Here is a 12,871-nt window from a genome sequence, read left to right on the forward strand (position 1 = left end):
CCAGATAATATTTCTCACTAGCATCTCATACAAGAAATCTATGAGAAGTCTTTTAGGCCTACTTGGATTGGGTTAAATAAAAATCAAGTGGGAAATCTAAAAACAAAGAGCAAAACCTGAAATTTCTTCTCCCTATACTACTGACTTGCTTTAGTTGGTATCTTCTGGGAAGAAGGAGGAAATAAAAAAGATAGAAGTAAAAAAAAAATTTTTTTTTTTCACAGCAAAATGACTATTCTCTACTCAAGACAAGACTCGTTCGTATTCATATTGAATTTTGCATTGTTTTGATTCTTCAAAGACCATCACAATGGGTCAAAAGTAGTGGAATGTACAATTTGTAATGTTGAAACAGAAAAAGTCATAGAATAGGGAAAAAAAAGAGATGGAAGTGAATAGTCCAACTATATACCAATAGACAACTCTAGAGCAAGTGTTTGCTGCAGGGGTTAAACGAAATCTAAGAAGCTCTATAATCTCTGTCCTAGAGGTGAGTGTTGCAAGTGTTGTTAGTATTTTACCATCAGTCAGATTTTTTTTCTTATTAATTAATGAGCCTTTGATGACAATAAGTTGAAAGGAATCATATACATTAAACACAGTGTTTCTTCCTAAACTATTTTATATCCCAAGTTTACAGAATGTTTGAACCTTAAAAGAAGAGTTTTGTAAGTGATAACACATTGAAAATATGCATTTTTCAAATTTTTGAACTAAAGATTTCAACTAGCAAAATTAGTATGACTCTGTTCTAAATATATTCCAAGGCTCATTTTTTTTGTGACATTGATACAGTATACAGCTATTAATTCTTTGGAAATTGGCAGCAGTGAGATTTTTGTTAGAGTCAAACAGAAGCAAAATGAAAGAAATACTATAATGAGGACTTGATCCACGACCCATTTGGTCTGTGGTTAGAGGGTGTGTTTAAAAAAAAAAATAGTGAGAGATCTGAGGAATATGAAATTTAATATGATTAATTAGGAAAAATAATCCTGGCAGTATTAATAATCCTTATATCCTGAATAAAGAACGAATACCATGAGTACAATTTCCACTTGATGAGCTTAGAGTATTTTCTTTCAAAGAGAAAGAAAAGAAAAGCAAGTAGATTTAACCATTGATAGTTCTGGTCAATGAGGCCTTAGCTCATTAAAAAACAAGATATTAATATTTCATTTCTTCTCCTTTGGTCTTGATAATACTGATTACATTTCCTCAGTTAAGATCTTAGTGTTTCCTCCGGGGTGGGGAGGGGGGGAACTTAAAAGTTGTTAAAATTAAAAATTTTCACCTGTTAAAGACACTATAAAAAAATACGTTTGAATTAGTATAGATAGCTCATTTGTATTCTGAAACAATAAGTAAGGACAATTACAGATTGTAAGACCCCATTCTTCAGTCCCACTATGTGATTTAAATTTAAAAGATAGCTTTTGGTTATCATCTCCCTGGAAGTGCCTCCTGCCCAAGATTTTCCACAAACTGAACCTATAATGAGAGTGATATAGATATCATTTCCGAAAGAAATCTCTTAAATTTGAAGTCAAGATATTTATTTAGTTTAGAAAACTGATTTTGGTATGGAGTTCAAGCCCTGACTTTTCCCCAGAATCCCAGATTCATGGGTCACTCACTACTTGACTTGTTGATATGGGCATCTAGTAACCTGATTAAAGGGACTCAGCTAAGACAGAAATTTTTTACTGAAAAAAGTTTGTCATAAAACATATGGATGAAGCTGGAGCCCATTATACAGAGTGAAGTAAGCCAGAAAGATAAAGAACATTACAGCATACTGACACATGTATATGGAATTTAGAAAGGTGATAACGATAACCCTATATGCAGAACAGAAAAAGAGACACAGAAACACAGAACAGACTTTTGAACTTTGTGGGAGAATGTGAGGGTGGGATATTTGAAAAGAACAGCATGTATACTATCTATGGTGAAACAGATCACCAGCCCAGGTGGGATGCACGAGACAAGTGCTCGGGCCTGGTGCACTGGGAAGACCCAGAGGAATCGGGTGGAGAGGGAGGTGGGAGGGGGGATCGGGATTGGGAATACATGTAAATCCATGGCTGATTCATATCAATGTATGACAAAACCCACTGGGAAAAAAAAATAATAATAAAAAAATATATATATATAAAAAAAAAAAAAAACATAGTGTATATTAAAGTTGTACAACGTGTTACTTTGGTATGTTTATATATTGCGAGGCTGTTTGCCATTGTAGTGATATTTATCACATTGCATATGTGTGTGCGTGCTGAGTTTCTTCAGGCATGCCAACTCTTTGCCGTCCCATGGACTACAGCCCTCCAGGCGCCTCTGTCCGTGGAATTCTCCAGCCAAGAGTACTAGAGTGGGTTACTATATTCTCCTCCAGGGGATATTCCCAACTCAGGAATAGAACCCATGTCTCCAATTGCAAGTAGATTCTTTACTACAAGAGTTGCCTGGTAGAGTCTGAAGTCAGGCAGGTTGATTCCTCCAGTTCTTTCTCAAGATTACTTTGGCTATTCGAGGTTTTTTGTATTTCCATACAAATTGTGAAATTATTTGTTCTACTTCTGTGAAAAATACCGTTGGTAGCTTGATAGGGATTGTATTGAATCTATAGATTGCTTTGGGTAGAATAGCCATTTTGACAATATTGATTCTTCCAATCCATGAACACGGTATGTTTCTTCATCTGTTTGTGTCCTCTTTGATTTCTTTCATCAGTGTTTTATAGTTTTCTATGTATAGGTCTTTTGTTTCTTTAGGTAGATATACTCCTAAGTATTTTATTCTTTTTGTTGCAATGGTGAATGGTATTGTTTCCTTAATTTCTCTTTCTGTTTTTTCATTGTTAGTATATAGGAATGCAAGGGATTTCTGTGTGTTAATTTTATATCCTGCAACTTTACTATATTCATTGATTAGCTCTAGTAATTTTCTGGTAGAGTCTTTAGGGTTTTCTATGTAGAGGATCATGTCATCTGCAAACAGCAAGAGTGTCACTTCTTCTTTTCCTATCTGGATTCCTTTTACTTCTTTTTCTGCTCTGATTGCTGTGGCCAAAACTTCCAACACTATGTTGAATAGTAGTGGTGAGAGTGGGCACCCTTGTCTTGTTCCTGATTTCAGGGGAAATGCTTTCAATTTTTCACCATTGAGGGTGATGCTTGCTGTGGGTTTGTCATATATAGCTTTTATTACGTTGAAGTATGTTCCTTCTATTCCTGCCCTCTTACACTGTTGGTGGGAATGCAAACTAGTACAGCCACTATGGAAAACAGTGTGGAGATTTCTTAAAAAACTGGAAATAGAACTGCTATATGACCCAGCAATACCACTTCTGGGCATACACACTGAGGAAACCAGATCTGAAAGAGACACGTACACCCCAATGTTCATCACAGCACTGTTTATAATAGCCAGGACATGGAAGCAACCTAGATGCCCATCAGCAGATGAATGGATAAGGAAGCTGTGGTACATATACACCATGGAATATTACTCAGCTGTTAAAAAGAATTCATTTGAATCAGTCCTAATGAGATGGATGAAACTGGAGCCCATTATACAGAGTGAAGTAAGCCAGAAAGATAAAGAACATTACAGCATACTAACACATATATATGAATTTAGAAAGATGGTAACGATAACCCTATATGCAAAACAGAAAAAGAGACACAGAAGTACAGAACAGACTTTTGAACTCTGTGGGAGAAGGTGAGGGTGGGATGTTTCGAAAGAACAGCATGTATATTATCTATGGTGAAACAGATCACGAGCCCAGGTGGGATGCATGAGACAAGTGCTCAGGCCTGGTGCACTGGGAAGACCCAGAGGAATCGGGTGGAGAGGGAGGTGGGAGGGGGGATCGGGATGGGGAATACACATAACTCTATGGCTGAGTCATGTCAATGTATGACAAAACCCACTGAAATGTTGTGAAGTAATTAGCCTCCAACTAATGAAAAAAAAAAAAAAAAAGAGTTGCCTGGGAAGCCCATTTACCATATCGCATAATTAAAATACAATCTCACTATCTGTAATCATTATACTAGGCATTAGATCTATATGACTTATTTACTATTCATTCCAAGTTTGTCTCCTTAAACAAATCAATCTTATTCTCTCACCCCTCCATCCCCTGGTAACCACCATTTTATTCTCTATAAAGCGAAATCCTTAATTTGTTCTGTATCAACTATTTTCAATCCTGTAGTTCATTTCATCTTCCCCATTGGGTAGCAAATGGCATCATTCTTCTGCTTAAGTCAGTCACCAAGGAGTCTTAATTAATTTCTTATCTTTTAATTTTTATCACTTATTTTTTTTATCACTATGAGCAGGTCCTATTTGATTCTGTCTCTAAAACATATCTGGTTACTTCTCTTCCCTTCAACTTTTACCTCAGTCAAGACACCATCATCTCTTGCCTTATAACTGTGACAGTTATCTATCTGTATTCTCAACAGGCTGCTCTTTGTATGGTGATCAAAACAGTATTTTAAAATAAAAATCTAATTATGGCATACCTTTGCTTTCCACGTGGCGCTAGTGGTAAAGAAATCTCTGGTCAATGCAGGAGACTAGGAATTGCAGGTCCAATCCCTAGGTTGGGAAAATCTCCTGAAGGAGGGCATGGCAACCCACTCCAGTATTCTTGCTTGGAGACATAGACAGAGGAGCCTGGCAAGCTACCATCCATTGGGTCACAAAGAGTCGGATGTGACTGAGCGACATACTTTTTCCCTTCATGAATGAAGGGAAATGAATAAGATATATTCATAATTTGTTTTAGCTTGCTAACTCACTACAGTTTTCAGGGCTATATATCATAATATTATGTAACATAATTAATACTTTTAAATTTTTCCTTGTACTGGCTTAATACATGAAAACATGAACTAAGAATCAAAATCAGAAAATTTGTAAGCTGTACTTCCCCCCAACTCCTAATCATTTTATTTCTATTTCTTTTATCTTAAGCTCATGTGTTGTAATATAAATTAATTTATGTATAATGTTTTGGGTTTTTTGTGTATCTTGTTGTTTTTGTTTAGTTGCTAAATCATGTCCTACTTTTTTATGATCCCATGGACAGTAGCCTGCCAGGCTCCTCTGTCCATGGAATTTCCCAGGTAAGAATACTGGAGTCAGTTGCTGTTTCCTTCTCCAGGGTATCTTCCCGATCCAGGGACTGAACCTACATCTCCTGGTTTGGCAGTCGGTCAGATTCTTTACCACTGAGCCACCAGTCGATCTTACCCAGTTATAATATATACTTCACATGGTTAGAAATTTTGTCTGTTTGTTTACAACTGAAATATTTTGCCTTTTGAAATACCACCTAGTACATATGGATGCCCAAGAAGCATTTGTTGATAAGTGAATATTTGATCACTCTAATTTTCTAAGTTCTTGATAAGCAAAGAGTATATTTCAAAGTTCAAGAGAAGATGGTTTTCTATATTTACATGCTGATATTTCAGCAACAGTACATGCTTAGAATGGAACACAATTTTTGATAAGGGTGTAAATGAACTCTTTCTATTTAAATTTATTATTAGTATATAAATTAGGCCAGATTTCTCCTAAAATGTGTTGAAAGAGATACAGACCCTCTAAAAACTTCCTGAAAAAATTCTGAACCTCTCTGTAATAATTTGCTTTAGTCTTGTCCAACTCTTTGCAATGTTATGGACTGTGGCCCACCAGGCTCCTCTGTCCATGGGGACTCTCCAGGCAAGAATACTGGAGTGGGCTGCCATGCCCTCCTCCAGGGGATCTTCCCGACCAGGGATCGAACCCACGTCTCCTGTGTTTCCTGGATTGCAGGTGGATTCTTTACCACCAGTGCCACCTGGGAAGCCCATAATTTTCTTAAGAATGATCTTCTCCATACCAGTAACTGAGTTACAAAATGATGCTTTAATTTTGTAGCATTTTATTCATTTAAATGTCATATGTTGGTCTGAACTATTTTAAGTGTATACTTAAATTCTTACTTTAAAATTATCCACTTGCCTGAATTAGATCTGTTATTAGAAAACTCTAGTTTGTGCACCTTAGTTAGCAGTGTCATCAAGAAAGTATATTATTTAGTTCTTCTTGGACTGTTTCATGATAAGCAATTCAGTGTCTTGTTTTATTACGAGTCATTAAATATTTTTCGTCACTGCCTGGAAAATGCATTTGGACTTCCAATAAATAAATATTGATCTGTCACCTACTTTTCACAAGTTCTCTGCAAGTACAATAAGGAATATAAACAATCCATAAACTATGTTTCTTGCACTATTGTAACTTATAATCTGAAGTGACCACATATAAATTCAATTAACTGCAATAAAAGACAAAACGTCAATTGTTAACCAGAGTAATGCAGAAAATAAGTCCTATAAGAGATCAGAAGTGACATAACTCCTAGAAGAGGAAATGAAGGAGGCTTAATAAGAGAAGTGGCCTTTGAGCTGGGCTTCAGATGGTAAGTTAAATAGAAATAGAAAAACCAAGATTAGAAATATAAACAAAAGAGTTGAACTGACCAACATTAACATGACTTTACTGTGAGTGGACTCATCTTGGCAAAAGTGACAGGTTTGTGCAGAGAAGCACAAGAAAGGTAATTTAGGAATGGATGATTTGAATTATAAGCCAAGGACTTGGACCTTAAATAACTGTTGGTTGCATGATATTAGAGGCATTTGGGGGGACATTATTGTGATGGCCATTTGAAGAGTGGTTTAGAAAAGCAAGAAATTAAAATCCCCAGAAGACTAACTAAGAAACTTTGATAACAGATTGGCTGTGAGTTGATAAAGGACTTCACTTAAAAAATACTGGTAATCTTAATGGAAAAGAACATTATACCTATTTTTTTCTCTTGATTCCATAACATTTTCTGGATGGTCTTTATCAAAACATTCCTGGAACTTGAGATCCATATTCTTCCTCCCTGAATCCAATTCTGCAAGTCTGAATAAGTGAAAAGAATTTCATAAACTTGATATGAACTCATTAACTTCATCAGTGAAGGTGTGAAAGGCTTGCAGTCATACTTTCCCCTGCCAAGCGGGTTGTCTATAATAAAACACCTATCACTTGAGGGATTTTAAATTAGCAAACCATCTGGCAGAAAAGAAAATTAATGAAGACAGCATTACTCACGAGGGAGGACTTGAGCTTGACTCAGAGGGCTAAACAGCATTGAGGATGATCTGGTTTTTCTTTTTTTTTTTTTAAGTTTTTTAAAAAAGTTTCAGTTATGAAAATGTCGTACCTCTAAGGGTCATATTTTTAAATAGATTTCTCTGTCATAAAACCAAATATATATACATATATATATATAAATTAGTAAATGATTATGAATTAGATGTAGACCTCATTAATTATTTCAGGTCAAGATGGTACCATATGAAGGTCTTATCAAGTGTTCAGACTCATTCTCACCGGGACCTGGGAAGGCCCAGTGAAAGTAAAAGCGTGAGTTGCTCAGCTGTGTCCAACTCTTTGTGACCCTATGGACTGTAGCTCACCAGGTTCCTCTGTGTGTGGAATTCTCCAGGCAAGAATACTGGGATTGGTAGCCATTCCCTTCTCCAGGGGATAAGGCCCAGTAGTGCACTTATTAAAATCATTTGTGTGGAATATCCTCTTAATACGGCTCCCCTGATGATCCAGGCCTATCACTGTTTAATCAAAAGAAAACCAAACGTGGAGTTGGTGAGAGTGAGACGGTTTACTCATTGCTATCTGATAGAAAGGTGATTGAGTTAACCTTTCAGAAAAGCAACTTGGCAATGTTTTTAAAAACAACGTGTTTCTGACCTTTCACCCTATTAGTCTCATTGTAGATTTGGCCACATAATAATGATCAGTTAATTAAACTACAATTTAAACCCCTCAATTAATCTATGAGTGGGTCAACAAACCATGGCATATTTGTAGGCTAAAATATTATTTTCAGGTTTATGACAGGAGTTTTGATGCTGGACAAGAATAAAGGTGCAGGGAGCCAGGATCTGAGCTTCATATTCACAGTCTGAAACATAGACCTTTCACTTTATATTTACATGGCATAATCCTGTCCTAGATTTGTATACAGAATTGAAATGTAGGTAGCATACAACTTTAAACTTGTTTCACACTACCTATGGAAAATCTTGGATGGTAGGCTTACAAGTAACATTTCTATGTATTTTTGCAATATCCAAATTTTCTGTGATAAATATATCTCACTTTATAAATAGGAAAACAAGCAATACATGCTATATTAAAAAAAATTGAGGAGATAAACAACTTATGCAGTTGTTCTGCTCAATCTGTATTAGTTTGGTGTACAAAGCACAGCAATGTAGGACACCTAAAAATAAACATCTTAACACAAATGACAGATGGACTTTTTCCCCAACACTAAAATTCTTCCTGACTGTCCAACTCATTTCATGTAAAACTATTTATTGCTGCAAAATAATGGTACTTTGTTATTCTTTGTCCTATTTGACTCCCCAGACATCTCAGTTCATTGTTATATGTAATCTACTATGTATGCATATCCTTGTTTTCCAAAGTTACATCAAAATTGTCTTAGTTTGAGTTCTCCTATAAACAGGACTTGAGACAGAAATTTTGGTACAGATATATTTTAGGGAGGCTTCCCTAGTAAAGAAACTACCTGCTAATTCAGGAGATGTGAGTTTGATCCCCAGATGGGGAAGATTCCCTTGAGAAGGAAATGGCAACCCATTCCAGTATTTTTGCCTGGGAAATCCCATGGACAGAGGAGTCTGGCAGGCTACAGTCCATGGGGTTGCAATGAGTTGGACATGACTTAATGACTGAGCACACACACATTTTATTTGGGAGTACATTCTAGAAAGCTACTACAGGGAAATGTGACATGAAGTACAAAAAGCCAATGAAAGACACATTCTTGAGGTCGCAGTTGTAGGAGACTCAACTCAGACTCAACAGAGACTTAACTCAGCCTGGCCCTCTGATAAATAAATAGAATTCCTCCAAAAACTGTCCATGGAGAGGATGGCTAGGGTACTTACTCATCAGATCCCAACCTGTCCAGAATGAACACTCCTGCACTGCCAGGGATTTCCTGCATGTGGACTGAGTTGGCTTCTGCACCTTCAGTGAAAATTACAGGACAGAAATGCAACAAGATGAGTGGTTTATGTTGGAGGAGGGGTGCTGTTGGCACACACAGAAGTGTCTGCACCCCTGGAAGTAGGAGTGGGGAAGAGGTTATCTTGTAGACTAGCAAAAGCATCTGCTCCAACCCACCCTTATGCCATGAAGATCTACTTGTAACCCACATTCACTACACTGTCAACTACTCTTCAAGGTGGCATCCAATTACATTCTTTTAATAAGATTAAGCAATTAGAATTAATGGCATGAGCTACAGTACCCACTGCTGCAGCTTTCCCCAAGACCATAAATATTGATTATTATCTCCATCCTCTAGATGGATTTTTCTAGATTGTTCTTACCTTTGTCCAGGGCTGTAGCTGGCCTAGGTAATTGTCCAGCCAGATGATGGAGAGCCTCTTCCCTGAGGAGTCAGAGACTTTGGTTGCCATTTTCATATCAATGTTTGGTGGCTGACAAATGATCTATTAAATCTTTGTATTCTAGATGACTTGACTCAGATCTTTATTCCTGAGGGTTACAAGCATGGTTGTTTTGCTTTTGTCAGTCTGTAGAAGATGCAGTCTTATCAGGCATAGAAGCTCCAAGGAATGCTTCAGTAGCTCTCCAAGATCTCCTCTCCATTCTGATTATGCAGCTCAGAGTCTAGCTCCTCTTGATTATCAGAGTTAGTTTTCACCAGCATGGTAGCTATTCTCTTTGTCTGCTAGTTTACTGACAAATGATGCCCCTAATGACCACACAGCTACAATAACTTCAGTTTCAGTGAAAACATTAATGTGCCCAGTGGTGGAAGTGTTCCTCTCCCTGGGCATAAGGACTTCTAATTCAGTAGAGACTCATGTTTATGGGGATAGGAAAGAGGCATTTCCAAGTGGGTCTCTAGGAGCAATGGCAAGAGGACTAATTCTGTGCAGACTCCTTGATCCTAGACCCACGTATTGTAACTGTTTCAGACCCAACAGTCTCATGTCAGTGTTTCAACACACACCCCAAAGAGCAGAATAACCATTCTACACCCCCAAGGTGGCACCTTTGATAAACTTTGTAAGAATCTCTTCAACATTCTATGGGATAGGCTACCATCAGGTGATTCACTGTATAGCAGAACTAGTGGTCCCACTGGCATGCATTCATGGCTGCACAACCTTTGCCACAAAATGGGTCATCTGTTGTTAGCATTCCCAAAAGCAGGGCACCAAGCTCTTCCTTAAAGGGGAATGGAGTCACACGTGTGCAAATCCAGCAGAAGTTACTCAGACTCTCTGGATCCTGCATGAACAAATTCCATGATCTCCTCCAAAGTACCTTTCCAAACTGAACTCCCAGTACTCTGATTTATCCACTGCTAATTTTTCCAGCTGAATCATAATACATTCTGTTGCAGGTGTACATTCCAATCTTTATAGATTGCTCACACTGTTTCCTCTATTTGGGGTGCCTTTTCTTTTATTTCCATGTGGTGAGATGAAATATGTCTTACAAGGACTGGGGAAATACTATGTCACCTACCAAACCTTTGCTAAACCCTCTGTCCCAGTCAGTCTTCTGGATTCTCCCACAGATCTCCCCACATCTCAAAGTTGCAGTGTTCTTCTCTGAAAATCCATTACTCCTTACCTATAACTCTGCAATACCACTACCTGTTACTGTTATTTATGTAGTCCAATTAAAACTTTGGCCCCACACTTCATTTTTGAGTTTTGTTGCATTTAAAGAAGCTTTCCTCTTATGCCTCCTCTTTTGTTCCTGATTTTGTGTTTTAAACACCCAGAGAAGAGCAGATGCCTCCCTCAGGTGAATGTACTTTGTGGAAAGGCAAAAGCCAAATGTTTAAGTGCTGTCCTACCATGACAACATGTTCTGTGTCTCTCTACTAGAGCATAAACTCCTTGAGGACAGGAACAACATCACACAGACATCAGAGTTACCCTCTGCACAGTGTCTGACACATTTTAGGGACTCCGTAGATAACTGAGTGAAGAAATTATGCAAACACTATTTATCTCACACTGGTGTTCAGAGGATAAAAAATTTAAAGCACGTGTTGGGGTGGTCCTAAGATGGCAGAGGAATAGGACGGGGAGACCACTTTCTCCCCCACAAATTCAGCAAAAGATCATTTGAATGCTGAGCAACTTTCACAAAACTTCTGAATGTAGGACACCAGGCACCCTGAAAGGCAGCCCATCCTCTTTGAAAGGAGGTAGGACAAAATATAAAAGAGAAAAAAGAGAGACAAAAGAGTTAGGGATGGAGATCCATCCCGGGGAGGGAGTCGTGAAGGAGGAGAAGTTTCCAAACCCCAGGAAACCCTCTCACTGGCAAGTCTGTAGGGAGTTTTGGAATCTCAGAGGGCAACATACCTGGGAGGTTAAAAAAAAAAAAAACAACTCCCATATGCGCTTAACTGCAACTCCCAGTGGAGAAGTAGCACAGACGCTCATGTCCACCGCCAGCGATGGGGGGCTGAACAAGGAGGCGCGGCTTGCATGCTTAGGGTAAGGACCTGGCCTGAATACCCTGAGGACAATCTGAGGGAGCTAATGTGAGGGAGCAACCAAAACTGTAGGATAGCCAGAGAGAGAGAGAGAGGGAAAGAGAGAGAGAGAGAGAACTTTCCCACGAAAAGCTCTAACCTAAGTCACAGCCTGGCCTGCTCACAAAGAATTGAGCAAATACCAGAGGAGAGCTAGCTGGCTGCGGACTGGCCCATCCCCCCGCCAGAGGCAGAGAGGCAGGCGGGCGACAGCCAGAGCTGGAAAGCAAGGGGCAATCTCAGCCCCAGAGACAGCATCCTTCACCAAATTGTGAGCAGGCTCCCAGTTGCTAATTAAGTCTTCCTGAGATCCTGGATGGTTGACATCTGCCAGGGGGGTTACAGCCAGAGATCAGCTCCCCAGAGGAGAAACACGGCACACCTGAGACGGCGCTCTTGCAGTACACCCAGGGAACCAAGCCGCTGTGACCAGGGAGGTGATTAAGACGTATAGACCATCTGGGACAGTGTGCTCACCAAGCACCTGGTCGTCTGAGCTCCTTGGACCTGGGAAGGGCACAAAACGCAGGCCCAACCGAGTCTGTGTCTTGTGGAGTACCCGAGAACCTGGACCTGAGCAGCTTAGACCTGGGAAGTTCACGAAACCCAGGACCCACTTTGCACAGTTCCCCTGCAGAGCAACTGGAACCTGAGCAGTGTAGACCGGTAAAGCACGTGTGCCGTGAGCAGGGGCAAACCCACTGTGGTCCATACACTGTGAACACTCCCCACACACGCCAGTGATATTTGTTTGCAGTATCCCTCCCTCCCCACAGCACAACTGAACAAGTGAGCCTAAAAAAGTGACCACCTTCCCCCGCTTGTGTCAGGGTGGAAATTAGACACTGAAGAGACTTACAAACAGAGGAAACCAAAATAAACAAAGAAGAGGGAACCACTTTGGAAGTGACACGTGCAACAGATTAAAACCCTGTAGTTAGCATTGACTACCTTCCAAGGGACCTATAGACCTTGAGAAGAAGTATAAGCTGGAACAAGGAACTATCTGAAACTGAACTGACCCCACACTGCCCTCAAGAGCACCAGAGAAATTCCTAGATACATTTTATTATTATCATTTTTTAGTTTTTTAAATTGTTTTATTTTTAAGTTCTTTATTACTCCTTTAACTTTCATTTTTATAACCTACTAATACCTGGT

The sequence above is a fragment of the Dama dama genome, chromosome 3, assembly GCF_033118175.1.
Source record: "Dama dama isolate Ldn47 chromosome 3, ASM3311817v1, whole genome shotgun sequence".
Classification (NCBI taxonomy): Eukaryota; Metazoa; Chordata; class Mammalia; order Artiodactyla; family Cervidae; genus Dama; species Dama dama.